Source organism: Spermophilus citellus, assembly GCF_964194105.1.
Source record: "Spermophilus citellus genome assembly, chromosome: 1".
NCBI classification, from domain to species: Eukaryota; Metazoa; Chordata; class Mammalia; order Rodentia; family Sciuridae; genus Spermophilus; species Spermophilus citellus.
Window position 1 is genome coordinate 25653009 of NC_138182.1, and position 16807 is coordinate 25669815.

The 16807-nt window shown below is 39.8% G+C and overlaps 1 pseudogene across 1 annotated transcript; it reads right to left on the reverse strand.

Moving 5' to 3' along the window:
- Nucleotides 1-15321: 15321 nt before the first annotated feature.
- Nucleotides 15322-16160, reverse strand: LOC308651933 (large ribosomal subunit protein eL6-like; annotated as a pseudogene). Its single transcript has one exon. The product of its transcript is annotated as a large ribosomal subunit protein eL6-like (transcript).
- Between the last annotated feature and the right edge of the window lie 647 nt (nt 16161-16807).

Consider the following 16807-nt stretch of genomic DNA (forward strand, 5'->3'; position numbering starts at 1 on the left):
GCAAATAGCAAGATCTTGTTCCTTTTAAGGGCTGAATAATATTCCATTTTATACACCCCCCCCCCCACACACACACACGGTTTCTTTATTGGTTCATCTCTCAACACTTTTATTATTTGTATGTCTTGGCTATTGTGAATGATGCTGCAATGAATATGGTAGTACAGATTTTTTTTACAAGGTGGTGGTATCATTTTCCTTGAGTATATATTCAGAAGAAGGGTTGCTGGGTCATATGGTAGTCCTGTTTTTAATTTTAACAAACCTCCATACTGTTTTCCACAATGGCTCTCCCAACCCCATCAGTAGTGTACGTGAGTTCCCTTTTCTCCACACCCTCACCAGCGCTTGTTATCTTTGGACTTTTTGATAATTGCCATCCTAAGGAGTGTGAGACGGCCTCCCATAGTGGTCTTGATTTGCATTTCCCTGATGCTTAATGATGTGAAACCTTTTCATATAATTGTTGGTCATTTTTACGTTACCTTTGGGGAAATATCATTTTTGTTATTTTAAACCATACCCTGTGCACATCACTGGATGAAAAACTGACTATCTCACTGATTATTTTCTCAGAATGGGGTCTTAGGTGTAGAATTCTATTTATTTATTCATTATTGGTTCTTTTTAGTCATATATGATAGCAGGATCCATTTGCTATAATTATACAAGCATGAATATAGTGAGAGTCCCATTCTTATGGATTACATGGTGGTGGGATTCACTGTGTCAGATTCATTCCACTTTTTTCCTTCCATTCTCCATTGTCTACTGCACTTCTATTCCAGCCCCCCACCCCACCGCCATGTGGGTTAGCTTCCACCTATCACAGAAAACATTTGACCTTGGGTTTTTGGGACTGATTCTCATTAGCATGATAATCTTCAGATTGCTGGCAAATGCCATAAGGTCATTCTTCTTTATGGTTGAGTAATACTCCATTGTGTGTGTGTGTGTGTGTGTGTGTGTGTGTGTATGTATGTATATACCACATTTTCTTTATTCATCTATCAAAGGGCACCTAGGTTGTTCCATAGGTTAGCTATTGTGAATTGAGCTGCTATAAACATTGATGTGGCTGCATCACTGTAATATGCTGATTTTAAGTCCTTTGGGTATAAATGTAGGAGTGGAATGAATGGGTCAAATGGTGGTTCCATTCCAGGTTTTCTTAGGAATCTCCATACTGCTTTCCAGGGTAGTTGCACCAATTTGCAGTCCACCAGCAATGTGTGGGTGTGCCTTTTCCCCCACATCCTCGCCAACATTTATTGTTGCTTGTATCCTTGATGATTGCCATTCTGACTGGAGTGAGGTGGAATCTCAGTGTAGTTTTAATTTGCATTTCTCTAATTTCTAGAGATGTTGAACACTTTTTCAAAAATTTGTTGACCATTCATTCTTATTTCTTCTTCTGTGGAGAGAAAAATAAAGGAGTAGAATTCTTGGATTGAAGAGAGTAAACATTTAAACATTTTTTTTGATATATTTTGACAAATTTCTGTACTTGTTTACATTAGTGAAATGTATCCAAAATTGCTGGACTTAGTAAACCAGGATTTGGGGAGAAGTGTTAGAAGAAGGCTGCAGAGGCCTTTCTATCCAGGACTTGCCCTGGGCTGCTCAGAGGTGCTGGATTCAGAGAAGTGTGAGTCCCTCTCTGGCCTCGTGGATGCTGGGTCTGTGTGCATCACATTCTGACCAGCCCTGAGGATGGGTGGGGCTGAGCTTGCAGGTTGAGTGTCCTCAGGAAGCCCATGGTCCTCTCTCCTGCATGCTCGAACCATCAATGTCTCCCTTCCACTGTGTCATTCCCAAATGACATACAGAAATGCTAGAGCTCTAATAGAGCCTCGCTCACTCTTCTTTTCTTCTTTTTTCATAAAAGTTTTATTTCAAAACTCAAATCTTTTAATGAAAATAGAGTATCTGCATATAAATGATACAAAATATATTTAAATAATATAAAATATTATAAAAAGCAAATTATATATTCTATAATAAATATTACAAATAATATAAAAAGTGAAAGTCCCTTTCACATCTGATACTTCATTCTTTTCTGTGGGGGAAAAATATTGTTCCCTTTCAACACAGCATAATATACATACCTATAAATTACTGTGCCTCTGTGTGTGTGTGTGTGTGTGTGTATGAGTGTGCTGGGTGTGTGAATATATCCTTTCCTACAAAACAAAATCTCTTCCTTGGCCTCACTTCCTCCATGCATTTTGCAGTTCTGTTTGTAGAGTGATTTTGGAAGATCTAGCCACCTCTTTATCCTCCACATCCTCTCCTCATCCCTCAGTCGGGTGTCCATACTGTCCTTTCACAAGGGCTGTTCTTGCCAGCTTCAACAGTAACTTCCATTCAGCAACTCCAGTGGTCACTTTAGTCATCATCTTTCTTTCATTTTGCGAGCCTTTGTACAGTGGCCCATTCCCTCCCTCTGTCTTGGTCAGCTTTCCATTGCTATGACAAAAGTGCCTGGGAAAATCAACTTAAAAAGAGTAAAGGTTTATTTTGGCTCATGGTTTCAGAGGTTTCAGTCCTTGTTTGCTAGGCCCCATTGCTTTGGCTCAATGGTGGGGAGTGTGAGTCAGAAGAGGTCTTCTCATTCCACAGTGGTCAGGAAACAAAAGAAGTAAGGGGCTAGGGTGCCCAAATCCCCTTCAATGTCCCCCCAGTGACCCAACTTCCTCCCATTAGGTCCACCTCCTAAAGGTCGCCTACCACCTCCCAATAGTGCCAGAGTCTTCAAAGCATGGGTTTTTTGGGGGGGACATTCAGGTTCCAAACCCAAGTGCCCTCCATCTTGAAACACCCTTCTGTCTTGTGCCACCTCTGGCTCGGGTGCTCCCTCATGGCCGCACTGCTCAGCCTCCGCCTTGGGCACCGTCTAGTAGGGCCGTGTGTGCGCTTCTTCTTGACCTCTGAATGTGAGTGCGTCCCCCGCTCAGCACGGGGCTCCATGTCCTTCCTTCATTTCCTCTTTTCCCACAGGGTCTCACCCAGTCCCTAGCTGTAAAAAGCTGTGGATTCTCCAAAATTTGGACCTCTAGCCCAACCATTCCACTGAGATTTGTACTTTTTCAGTTAATCAAATAATCTCAAAAGTACCATTTCCAAAATAGGACTCCCGGTGTCCCCCAGTGAGTTGGTTCCTCCCTGGGCCTCCCCGTTCTTGTGAATCCTGGCGCCGTCAGCTCTGCTGCTAGAGTCGACAACCAACAACCTCCCAAGTCCTTTGGCCTCTACTTTCAGAAGGGGATCCCAACTCCTTCTTCACTACTCTTATTCTAGTCCAAGCCACTGCTCCGCACACCTGTCCTATTTGTCTGGTCTTCATTCTGCAATTAAAAGAGCTTTTGAAAACAGAAGACAGATGGTGTCATTCCCATGCCACTTTGTGTAAGAGCCTGACCCCAGAGCCTGTCTGTCAGTGCCTCTTTGTTTCTTGAACTTACTGGTATTATCCTGTTTTCTGTTTCTGGGGACTGTAGTGACTCACATAGCTGAAGGGTTCAGGGTATCTCCTCCTTTGGGTGTGACTCCAACAGTGTGACCCTTCTTCCATGGACTGGATCTGCCTTGGAATAAGCTTAGCTCTCAGCAGACTCTCCTCACAGTTCCATGATAGCTGGCAGAAGCTTCCAGTTTCTTACTGATTCATAATTGTTAATTTTTTAGATAGTGGTCCCACCACGATAGTGCCATTGGTACTGGGTGTCTCTGTTTTCCACTCTTTTGTCACCTGTGTGACTTCATATTTGAGGGTCTCCTCAAGGAGAGGCAGATGGCTGCAGCAGGCCAGCACCCACTGGCTGGGTTAGCAATCCCTGTGGGTGGCAGCCACAGTAGCAGGCAGTGCCTGCACTTGGAGGTGCTCTACTTTACAAAGGACCATGACCACAGGTGTAACCACAGTTATAATTGACATGGGGCTGAACAAGTCCACTGTGACTTTTCATGCATTGCTGCTTTGGCCTGATGTGAGCTGGGTCAATATTCCAGTCTTTCTGAGTCTTAGCAGTGGCCAGGACACTTTTCTGTGTTTGTAACACCTGAGTTTTTAGGTTAGAAGGACCAAGCCTTGTAGCGATGACAAAGTCCCACACCGTGTACTGATGGATGGACTTTCTTGCTTGTGCATTCCTGAACAGAATCACTACTTTCAACCCTGCTTCGTCTTGGCAGGGTCCCATGCTGTGCATGTATAGTTGATGGTTCCATATGTTCTCTCAGTTTCCATGTGGCTCCTATTTTAGAAACATGCGGGTTGTGTGTGATTGCTCCCTTTAGCTGATGAAGAGCATGGTAATTGCAGTTACCCTGTGACATAAGTGTGACACTTTCCATTTTAGAAGTGTAACGGGAAGTGCCTCTTGTTTCAACCTGCATCGTTATAATAAGGTTCGTGCAGATGGTTGTGATTTAGTATTTGCTGTCTTCTAGCTCTTCTGTCAGTGTGCATTTCTTTGCAGTTTACAAAGTTCTTTCGGATAATGAGCTTAATTAATTGGAGCCTCCTGAGGTGGGCAGGGGTGTCAGCAGGTGTCCCATTCAGTGCGCGGGGAAACTGTGGCATAGTCCCTCAATCCTTTGTTGAGGCTCATTGTCCAAAGTGGGCCCAGATCTTGAATCTTGGTATGTGTACTTTAAAGTGGGCTATCAGGTGTTTGTTGCTCCTGTCTGCCTGTCTCAGGTTAGCATTGATCCCTGTCTGAAGTATGCAGTGGATTGTAACAATGATTATGAGAGGATCACCTGGAAGCTGCTTTGCATTGCATATCAGCAGTTCAGAGATGCCTGCCTGAGTGATTGTATTAGTCAAGGATCTTCAGAGAAATGTAACCAATAGAATGTGTATGAGTGTACAATAAGCAGATTTATTTTTAGGAATTGGCTCACACAACCATGGGGATTGGCAAGTCTGCACCCTGCTGGCAGGCCAGCAAGCTGGAGACCCGGGGAAGAGTTGACATTGCAACTCCAATGTGAAGGCCACCTGCAGGCAGCCTTTCATTTTCCGCTGGGGACCTCAGTCCTCCTCTTGGGGACATCAGCAGATTAGATGTAGCCTTTTCACATTATGGAATGTAATTTGCTTCCCTCAAACTCTGCATATTTATTTAAATGTTTCACAACTGAAAACTACCTTTGCAGCAACATCTAGACTGGTTGACCACCATCTAGAATTGACCACCATGGGCTAGACATTTGGATGCATGGAATTGCCATCACACTGGCCAACTAGGCAGTGCTCTAAGATGACATCTTTATAAAGAGATCCCTAGTGTCTACAAAAAGGAGATGTTTATATTTTCCTTAGCATTATTAACCAAATGATGATAATGGAATAAAGTAATAATGAAAAGCTGGACTCTTTAATTATATTGTTACATTTCTGATGCCCTGAAAATAGCACTTAGTAAATTAAAGCCATGACCTCCCTTTTTTGGATCAGCATCAAAATAGCAAAAAATGATCAATTCCTAGAAAATTCTGTTGTTGCTCAGAAGAATAAGTTCTGATTGTCACAACCTTTCATTTTGGAGACTTGCTTAAAGACATACAGTTTATTTGCACATTCTTTGATTTGCAAATGCTGATTTTTTAAAAAAAATTTTTTTATTTTTTTTTTCACTTTTTTTTATTGGTTGTTCACAACATTACAAAGATCTTGACATATCATATTTCATACATTAGAATCAAGTGGGTTATGAACTCCCATTTTTACCCCAAATACAGATTGCAGAATCACATTGGTTACACATCCACAATTTTACATAATGCCCTATTAGTAACTGTTGTATTCTGCTACCTTTCCTATCCCCTACTATCCCCCTCCCCTCCCCTCCCATCTTCTCTCTCTACCCCATCTACTGTAATTCATTTCCCTCCATGTTTGTTATCCCATTCCCCTCATAACCTCTTATATATAATTTTGTATAACAATGAGGGTCTCCCTCCATTTCCATGTGATTTCCCTTTTTTTCTCCCTTTCCCTCCTGCCTCATGTCTCTGTTTAATGTTAAACTTTTCTTCCTGCTCTTCCTCCCTGTTCTGTTCTTAGTTGCTCTCATTATATCAAAGAAGACATTTGGTATTTGTTTTTTAGGGATTGGCTAGCTTCACTAAGCATAATCTGCTCTAGTGCCATCCATTTCCCTGAAAATTCCGTGATTTTGTCATTTTTTAGTGCTGCGTAATACTCCATGGTGTATAAATGCCACATTTTTTTATCCATTCATCTATTGAAGGGCATCTGGGTTGATTCCTCAGTCTAGCAATTGTGAATTGTGCTGCTATGAACATCAATGTGGCAGTATCCCTGTAGTGTGCTCTTTTAAGGTTTTCAGGAAATAGTCCCAGAAGGGCAATAGCTGGGTCAAATGGTGGTTCCATTCCCAGCTTTCCCAGGAATCTCCATACTGCTTTCCAAATTGGCTGCACCCATTTGCAGTCCCACCAGCAGTGTACAAGAGTACCCTTTTCCCCACATCCTCGCCAGCACTCGTTGTTGTTTGACTTTGTCATGGCTGCCAATCTTACTGGGGTGAGGTGGTATCTTAGGGTGGTTTTGATTTGCATTTCCTTGACTGCTAGAGATGGTGAGCATTTTTTCATGTACTTGTTGATTGATTGTATGTCCTCCTCTGTGAAGTGTTTGTTCATGTCCTTGGCCCATTTGTTGATTGGGTTGTTTGTTTTCTTATTGTCTAATTTTTTGAGTTCTTTGTATACTCTGGATATTAGGGCTCTATCTGAAGTGTGAGGAGTAAAAATTTGTTCCCATGATGTGGGCTCCCTATTTACCTCTCTTATTGTTTCTCTTGCTGAGAAAAAACTTTTCAGTTTAAGAAAGTCCCATTTGTTGATTCTTGTTATTAACTCTTGTGCTATGGGTGTCCTATTAAGGAATTTTGAGCCCGTCCCCACAATCTGTAGATCTGAGCCAACTTTTTCTTCTATCAGACGGAGAGTCTCTGATTTGATATCTAGCTCCTTTATTCACTTTGAGTTGACTTTTGTGCATGGCGAGAGAAAGGGATTCAGTTTCATTTTGTTGCATATGGATTTCCAGTTTTCCCAACACCATTTGTTGAAGATGCTATCCTTTCTCCATTGCATGTTTTTAGCTCCTTTATCAAATATAAGATAGTTGTAACTTTGTGGATTAGTCTCTGTGTCCTCTATTCTGTACCATTGGTCCACCCGCCTGTTCTGGTACCAGTACCATGCTGTTTTTATTACTATTGCTCTGTAATATAGTTTGAAATCTGGTATCGCTATACCACCTGATTCACACTTCCTGCTTAGAATTGTTTTTGCTATTCTGGGTCTTTTATTTTTCCATATGAATTTCATGATTGCTTTATCTATTTCTACAAGAAATGCCATTGGGATTTTGATTGGCATTGCATTGAACCTATAGAGAACTTTTGGTAATATCGCCATTTTGATGATGTTAGTTCTGCCTATCCATGAACAAGGTATATTTTTCGATCTTCTAAGATCCTCTTCTATTTCTTTCTTTAGGGTTCTGTAGTTTTCATTGTATAGGTCTTTTACCTCTTTTGTTAGGTTGATTCCCAAGTATTTTATTTTTTTGAGGATATTGTGAATGGAGTGTTTTTCCTCATTTCCGTTTCAGAAGTTTTGTCGCTGATATACAGAAATGCCTTTGATTTATGTGTGTTGATTTTATATCCTGCCACTTTGCTGAATTCATTTATTAGTTCTAGTAGTTTTTTTGTAGACCCTTTTGGGTCTTCTAGGTATAGAATCATGTCATCTGCAAATAGTGATAATTTAAGTTCTTCTTTTCCTATTTTTATGCCTTTAATTTCTTTTGTCTGTCTAATTGCTCTGGCCAGTGTTTCGAGAACTATATTGAATAGAAGTGGTGATAGGGGGCATCCCTGTCTTGTTCCAGATTTTAGAGGGAATGCCTTCAATTTTTCTCCATTCAGAATGATGCTAGCCTGAGGCTTAGCATAGATAGCTTTTACAATGTCAAGGTAAGTTCCTGTTATCCCTAGTTTTTCTAATGTTTTGAACATAAAGGGATGCTGTACTTTGTCAAATGCTTTTTCTGCGTCTATCGAGATGATCATATGGTTCTTATCTTTAAGTCTATTGATGTGGTGAATAACATTTATTGATTTCCGTATATTGAACCATCCTTGCATCCCAGGGATGAATCCTACTTGATCATGGTGCACAATTTTTTTGATGTGCCTTTGTATCCGATTCGCCAGAATTTTATTGAGGATTTTTGCATCTAGGTTCATTAGAGATATTGGTCTGTAGTTTTCTTTCTTTGAGGTGTCTTTGTCTGGTTTTGGAATCAGGGTGATGTTGGCCTCATAGAATGAATTTGGAAGAGCTCCCTCTTTTTCTATTTCCTGAAATAACTTGAAAAGTATTGGTATTAATTCTTCTTTAAAGGTTTTGTAGAACTCCGCTGTATACCCACCCGGTCCTGGGCTTTTCTTGGTTGGAAGTCTTTTGATTGCTTCTTCTATTTCATCTATTGATATTGGTCTGTTTAAGTTGTGAGTTTCCTCCTGACTCAGTCTGGGCAAATCATATGACTTAAGGAATTTATTGATGTCTTCACTATCTTCTATTTTATTGGAATATAGGTTTTCAAAATAATTTCTAATTGTTTTCTGTATTTCTGAAGCGTCTGTTGTAATATTGCCTTTTTCATCCCGTATGTTAGTAATTTGAGTTCTCTCTCTTCTTCTCTTCGTTAGTATGGCTAGGGGTCTGTCGATCTTATTTATTTTTTCAAAGAACCAACTTTGTGTTTTGTTAATTTTTTCAATAGTTTCTTTTGTTTCAATTTCATTGATTTCTGCTCTGATTTTAATTAATTCTTGCCTTCTGCTACATTTGCTATTGTTTTGCTCTTCCTTTTCTAGGGCTTTGAGATGAAGTGTGAGCTCATTTATTTGTTGGTTTTTCCTTTTTTTGAGGAATGACCTCCAGGCGATGAATTTCCCTCTCAAAACTGCTTTCATTGTGTCCCATAGATTCCGATATGTTGTGTCTGTATTTTCATTTATCTCTAATAATTTTTTTATTTCCTCCTTTATGTCTTCTGTAACCCATTGATCATTCAGTAACGTATTGTTCATTGTCCATGTGATGTAGGATTTTTCCTTCCTTCTTTTATCATTGATTTCCAGTTTCATTCCTTTATGATCTGATAAAGTGCATGGTATTATCTCCACCCCTTTATATTTACTGAGGGTTGCCCTATGGCATAATATATGGTCTATTTTTGAGAAGGATCCATGTGCTGCTGAGAAAAAAGTATATCCACTTGATGATGGTTTATATATTCTATATATGTCAGTTAAGTCTAGGTTATTGATTGTGATATTGAGGTCAATAGTTTCTTTATTCAACTTTTGTTTGGAGGATCTGTCCAATGGTGAGAGAGGTGTGTTGAAGTCACCCATGATTATTGTGTTGTGGTCTATTCGATTCTTGAACTTGCGGAGAGTTTGTTTTATGAACGTCGCAGCGCCATTATTTGGTGCATAAATATTGATAATTGTTATGTCTTGTTGGTCAATGGTTCCTTTTAACAGTATATAATGTCCTTCCTTATCCCTTTTGATTAACTTAGTCTTGAAGTCGATTTTATTCGATATGAGAATGGCCACCCCTGCTTGCTTACGAGAACTGTGTGCGTGGTATATTTTTTCCCAACCTTTTACCTTGAGCCTGTGTATGTCTTTTCCAATCAGTTGTGTCTCCTGGAGGCAGCATATTGTTGGATTTGTTTTTTAATCCATGTTACCAGCCTATGTCGCTTTATTGGAGAGTTTAAGCCATTAACGTTTAGAGTTACTATTGATATATGGTTTGTACTTCCTGCCATGTTTGATTATTTATCTCTTTTTTTCCCCTAATTTAGTTTGTTTCTGCATGATTAGCTTTCCCCCCCTTCCTCTGTCTTTACCGAGGCACTTCCCGCTGATGGTTTTGGTTATTATTTTCCATTTCTTCCTCGAGGAGAGTTTTGCTCAAGACGCTTTGCAATGCTGGTTTTCTGGCTACAAATTCTTTTAGCTTTTGTTTGTCATGAAAGATTTTTATTTCGTTGTCATACCTGAAGCTTAATTTTGCTGGATACAGAATTCTTGGTTGGCATCCATTGTCTTTCAGTGTTTGAAATACATTGTTCCATGACCTTCTCGCTTTCAGCGTTTGTGATGAAAAATCCGTTGTCAACCTTATTGGTTTACCCCTAAATGTAATCTGCCTCTTTTCTCTTGTAGCTTTTAATATTTTCTCTTTGTTCTGTATATTGGATAGCTTCATAACAATGTGTCTTGGCGTTGGTCTACTGTGATTTTGTGTGCTCGGTGTCCTGTATGCATCTACAATTTGTATATCTGTTTCCTTTTTTATTTCTGGAAAGTTTTCTGTAATTATTTCCTTCAGCAAGTTACTCATTCCCTTGGCATGAATCTCTGTGCCTTCCTCTATCCCGACGACTCGTAAGTTTGGTTTTTTTAAATTATCCCAAATCTCTTGGATGTTTTTCTCGTGATTTTTTACCAGTCTATCTGAGTTGGCTAGACTCTTTTCAAGATGATATATTTTGTCTTCATTATCTGACGTTCTGGCTTCTGCTTGCTCCACTCTGTTAGTGATACTCTTGATTGAGTTTTTAATTTGGTTTATCGTTTCCTTCATTTCTAGAATTATTGTTTGATTTTTTTTATAATCTCTATCTCCTGATAAAGATGCTTAACTTCTTCTTTTATCTGTTTATGTAATTCATTTTCAATGTGATCTTTAAGGTTCCTTTCCATCTGTCTAAGGTGTTCCTTGAGTTCTTTATATGGCCATTTTTCTGATGACTCCAGGTCCTCCTGAATATTTAGGCTGTCTTTCATTGTTTGTACTCCTTTTCTTCCTTGCTTTTTTATGCTCATGATACTTCTTGTTCTGTTTGACTGCTGAGTTACTGTTTACTCTTATAAATTTATTTGATGCTTGGGAGGAGAGGTATTAGAAGGGAAGGGAAGAAGTGACTAAAGAGAGTGAGTGTAGGCAGGTGGAATTCAAGAGAGGGGGAATAAGAAAATTGAAAAGAAATGAAAAGACAAAAGAAAAGAAAGTGAAAAGAAAGAAAGAAAAAACGAAAAAATAAAAATTTAAAACAAACAAAAAAACTTATAATGATAATAGAAAAATGGAAATTGAAGTTTAAAAAATAATAATAATAATAGAATAAAAAGAATTAAAAAAATTGAAACCATTAATAAGAAAGTTAAAGAACAACAACAACATCAACTACAAAAAGTGAGAATAAAAAAAATACTAATAATGATCATAAAAAAATAGTAATAATAATAAAAGCAGTCATAGAGCTCGATTAACTTCTCTTCCAGTAGGTGGAGCTATGCCCACTGGGCCAGGCTTCTCCTCGTGATAGGTGGGAACCAATCACTGTGCCTCAGCTCTTCTTCCCAGACTGTGCGAGTCTCCAGTCCTGAGTGCCTAGGTCCTTCTCTTGTGGTTCCTCAATCCAGGCCCCACTCACCTGTGACACTTACCACATTACTGGCTACACGCCGGGTCTGCTGCTCCTGGGAGCTCTGTTTTCACGGATGCCTGGGCACACCCTTTCTGTTTGCCTCCCTCGGACCCTAAGTTTGTAGGGCTTGGGGCTGAGGACTCCCAGCGAATTTGTTTGCCCTTAGGTAGCAACTCCCCTGGTAGCTGGTGCAAGGGACCTCTGTTGTCAGCCCTGGTGGGAGCGATAGCCGGGGGTTCTGCACCGCTAGTCCCACGTCACTCCTGATTCCCTGGGTCTGGCTATGGTGCTCAGTTGGCTTTTACCTCTGTGAGTTCAGGTGGGCCGACTAGTTATTTCAGCAGGATCGTTAGTGCTGAGTCACGAGAAGCAGGCGATCCGGGGCTTAAATGCAGCAAATTCGTGCTCAGTGTGTGTTTTCTGAGGGGCCCAAAGTGTACGCCCTAGCTCCACGTCAGCTCAGCATTGCCTAGTAATCCTGAGCAAATAGGCTTTAGATAATTTACAGCTCCCTATGCCCTCGCAGTTGAAGAGGTCAGAGACTTGATCCCTCCATGCCTGCCGTCATGTTAGACCTCCTCAATGATATTCATGTTACCCTTACAGTTTCCTGGCATAAGCAAGATCTTGGGGTTATACAAACTGCTGCTTCTGTTTGCAGTCCAGTTTTCTAGAACTGAAACCCTGCTGCCGTCGCCTCCGCCTCTGGTCCGCGCTCTTGGGCGCCGCGCTTGTCCGCGACCTTAGCAGCGCCGCCGCGGAGGGCCCAAGCGGCTGCCGCCGCGGAGGGCCCAAGCGGCTGCCGCCGTGCCTGTCCCCTCGCAGGGGGATGCCGAATGACCCCAGAGCAGGCTATGCCCCAAGGTGCAGCAGGGAACAGGCGACCGAGGCACTTGAGGCCGTGGTCCAGCCTTCGGAGGACAGGGCTCGGCATGCAGCCCAGTTCCAGTCTCTAGATGCGGTAGCTGGACCGTGTAGACAGGGCCGTCAAGACAGCATGCAGAAAGCAAATGGCGGCTCCCGCGGAGTGGATTTTCGGCCCCGAAACTACAGCCCCGCCAACAATTCCAATCCACTAACTCTCCCTGTATAGAAAATATTCAAAAAAAAAAAAAAAAAAGGGCGGGGTGTACTGAGCTTACTTTGCCTCAGGTACTTACAATCCACTGCTGATTACCCATTCAGCTTCTCTGCCGGGAGCGAAGTGAAAGAGGAAGCAGATGGGCGCAAAGCGCCCGTGGTTCTGAGCAGGAAAGCATCCGGGAGCCAAGCGTCTCTTTTTCAATCTCTTTGTTTTTTCTGCTGCTTGGCCGGGTGGTCCACTACAGATTAATGGTGAAAGGAGCTCTAACAAGCTGGGCGAAGTCTCTATTAAAGCCGCTGTTCTGAGCACCAGGCTCAGCACTTCAGCCACCCCCTTATGCAGCGGCCATCTTTTTTTCGCAAATGCTGATTTTATTTAAGTTCTTAGATAATTTTGAATTGTCTTTTAATTAACACTTTATTGAAGGGCTTATTATTCTCTTTTGAGCATTTCCAAAGTTCACGTGTTTAATGCCTGTCTTTATAAGCCTGAACCTATACCTTGCGGAAATTATATCCATTCTAAAATATTTAGAAAGTTTACAAATCATATAGTGTTGTTTTTTTGTTTTATTTGAGGGATAATAATCCTCATAGGAATTCTATACAAGCTTAGTTCATTGAGAATAGTAGCAAAATTCCCCTTGATTACATTTGGTAAAGGTGAGAATATTCTGAACCTGGTTCTCATGGTCTGGGAGTGACATACTAGACATAATTAACTGAGTCATGAAACTCCCTAGAAGACATACCAGGCAGTAACTTGACAACGTAAGTATAATGTAGTTCCAATAAGTTGTCACCACGTAATTCAGTCATGGATGGGAGTAGTGATGGAACTGTCCACCAAGAGCACTGTTGGTTACGAAGATGACCAACACACTAAATATAACTTCTTTGAACATGTAGTACATCCTGAGCTCAACTATTCAGTATCCCATTGCAACATTCTCCTGTTTTTAATGGAAGGAGGATGCACTTGCTGAAACTGTCTAATCATCCATTGGGTGCTTTCTCTGATGGTGGAGAGCAACAAAGTGCAATTGTGGTTTGCTGGATATTGGATTTAGGATTTACCCTGCTGTTATATCCACAGACTTGCTGGTAAGAACAAAAGGAAGCTCTGGTCTGCTCTAGACACTCTTGATTTACCCAAGAGAGGACGTGCTGTCTATGTCATCCTCGTCATCATTGCCATTTGAAAAAGACTCTGTCATTGGTTGGAAGAAATTCTAGATGTTTCTTCACCAAAAAATACAATTCCGTCTGTTTGGCTGAGGGTGTTAAGAATCTGTGTGAGAAATCAGAGGCAGGATCTAGATTTTAGCCCTGGGGCCATTCCCATGTCACGCTGCCCAAGCCATCCATTTCACACACACGTGTCCCTGCCATCCAGATGATGTGTTGTGCAAAATGTTCATCATCACAGGAAAACTCAGCTCAGCTTAAATTCATGGCTTAGTTTCCAAGATTTTAGTTACCCACAGTCAACTGTGGTCCAAAAATATAGTAGAAGAGCACAGGATATTTAGAGTGAGAGAACGTTCCCATAATCCTATTACAATATTGCTATATTGTTTGTATTGTGCCTCATTTATAAATTAAACTTTGTCATATGATTATAAGTATAGGAAAAAGATAGTTTATAGAAAACTAATTATTATCTATGGTCTCAGGCATCACTAGGGATCTTGGATACATCCCCCATGGATAAGGAAGACTACCATATATAGTGAGAGCAATTTATTTAAAATGGAGTATATGGCTGTGGTCCCTGTGTATTATAAATATCATATAAAAACACATATGAACATGAAAATGTTGGAGCCAGATGTGGTAGTACAAGTCTGTAATCCCAGTGACTTGGGAGGCTGGGACAGGAGGATTGCATGTTTGAGGCCAGCCTCAGTGTCTTAGTGAGGCCCTAACCTATTTTCTGAGACCCTGTGTCAAAATAAGAAACTAAAAAGGGCTAGATAAGTAGCTCAGTGGTAAAGCAACCTGGGTTCAATTCCTGGTACCAAAAAAAAAAAAAGTAATATCAAGAGACATAGAACTATAGTATTCATTTTAATAATAATTGTTTCTTATTAGTATTGACTTATGTTTATGTAATCGAAATATGCAATAGATAAAAATCATTCATGCTACCACTATTACAGTATAAAGTCTTCAGGTATTTCCAATTTGCTTTTTGAATGCATATAAATTATTTACAGTAGTAATTCTTTTTTCTTATGTAACACTGCATTTCAAACATCTTTTTCTACAAATATTCATTATTAATTAAAAAATTAATTTTTAATGTATGTTTTTCTATATTTGAATGAACCAAAGCATATTTTATGCTATGAGGCTGGGACAAAATATAAAGGGAGGTTCACATACTGTGTACTTACACACTTAAAAGTTATAAATTGAGTGAACAAATCATTAAATAAAATATGTTTTGTTCTCATACCTTGACAATTATGTGGTTGCAATGGAAGTTTTGAAAAAATGAAGAAAAATTATGATTTTGTATGAGTGGATGTCATTAAAAAAAACCTAAATGACAGAACTTATTATTTTGTACTATTATCACATTCGGGAAAATGGGATGCTAATATCATTAAGTTTTTTTTTTTTCAAAATGCATCAGTTATTTAATTAGATTCTTGGTAAGAAATTTAGAACATCAATTTGTGAAGATAAATTCCATTTGTTAGAGCAAAAACAGATCTAACGGAGTCCGGAGCTTAGGAATAGCTATGGTTTGGGGTAAAATTTGTGAGTCCACATCTTTCTGATGAACCTTGTGCTGCCCTGTAATTTTGTGTCTCTCTTTCTCTGTGTTGAAGACGTTACCTTCCTGGTGTCTGGGCTTCGGCAACTTCTTCTTGAATTAAGCATCAGTGAGGTGTTTGGGGATTTTTAGGTTGCTGATATCCATCTTTGTGGAGGTGAACAACAGATTTCTGGTGTATTTTACCCAGAGGAACTCGACTGAGAGAAAGAGGTCCCATCATAGTAGCAAGCTACTGCTCAGCAGCTTTAGGAAAACCACTTTTGCCTCCGTGGCACCCGGTGAGGATGATCAAGATGGTCCCAGGAGTGATGCTGGCTTGCTGTTTTTTTTTTTTCTCACAGGAGACCCCGGGAGGGGGGGGTTTGCCATGGATCAACAGCTTTTGTGGCACATTTACCGCTGGATGGTATCTAGGCATTTTGCAAAGCTTTACCACCCTGGTACCACTATTCTTGTCACCACTGACTGGTTTGTGACAGTAGCAAGAAATTTCTCCTCCTTTTTTTCAACCTGGAACTTAGCAGCTGAGTATTTCTTCTTGTACATGGCTTTTCAGGACTCTGTAGCAGATTGGGGGTTTTGGCTGCAGTGGGGCTTCCCTTCCTGGGGTTTCTTAGCCTAGGGTCTGTCTCCCTTTTTAATCTTGCCAACAGCCTCAGCCTTCTTAGCTTCAGGTTTCTTCTCCTTAGTGTCCAGCTTCTCAGCCTTCTCACCTGCCATCTTGCAAGATGGGAAAGAGAACTAAGTACCTGGCTTCTGGTCTGTATGCAATGATTGGCACTGACTCATTAAGCTTTGATTTAATAAAAATCCAAAGTTCTTGAGATTTTATCTTACCAGTTACAAACTTGGACTAGATGAAGATATTTTTCTTACTCATTTTTAGTGCATTGATCAGTCATTTAATCTTCATTAAATAAGAAAATTACCATGTCCTGCTGATGAACTCTATGTGGCTCATTCTGTAGAAGCCTGTTTGCCTTCATGTTAACATTTAAAAAAAATATTTTTTAAACCTTTAAAAATTCTTAACCTTTTTCTTTTCTGACTTTTACTTTCATAATTTCTATTTCTAAAACAATCTTCACTTATTCTTAATCATCTAGAGAATTAGAAAATATAATTTATCCAATGTATGCGAAACATAAATCTATTTTCAACAAAAATATAAAATAAATGTGGAAATTAAATTTTTCAAAATTATCATCTTCACTAAAATATTCAATTATGCAACAGGATAAAAAGCAGAATACTGATTACAATTCATGATATCAAAGTTTTGAATAAAATTATTATTAATAAACTACAATTTTAATATCTTGAAATTTTACTTCTCACTAAATACTTTTATGAAAATAATTTTTTTT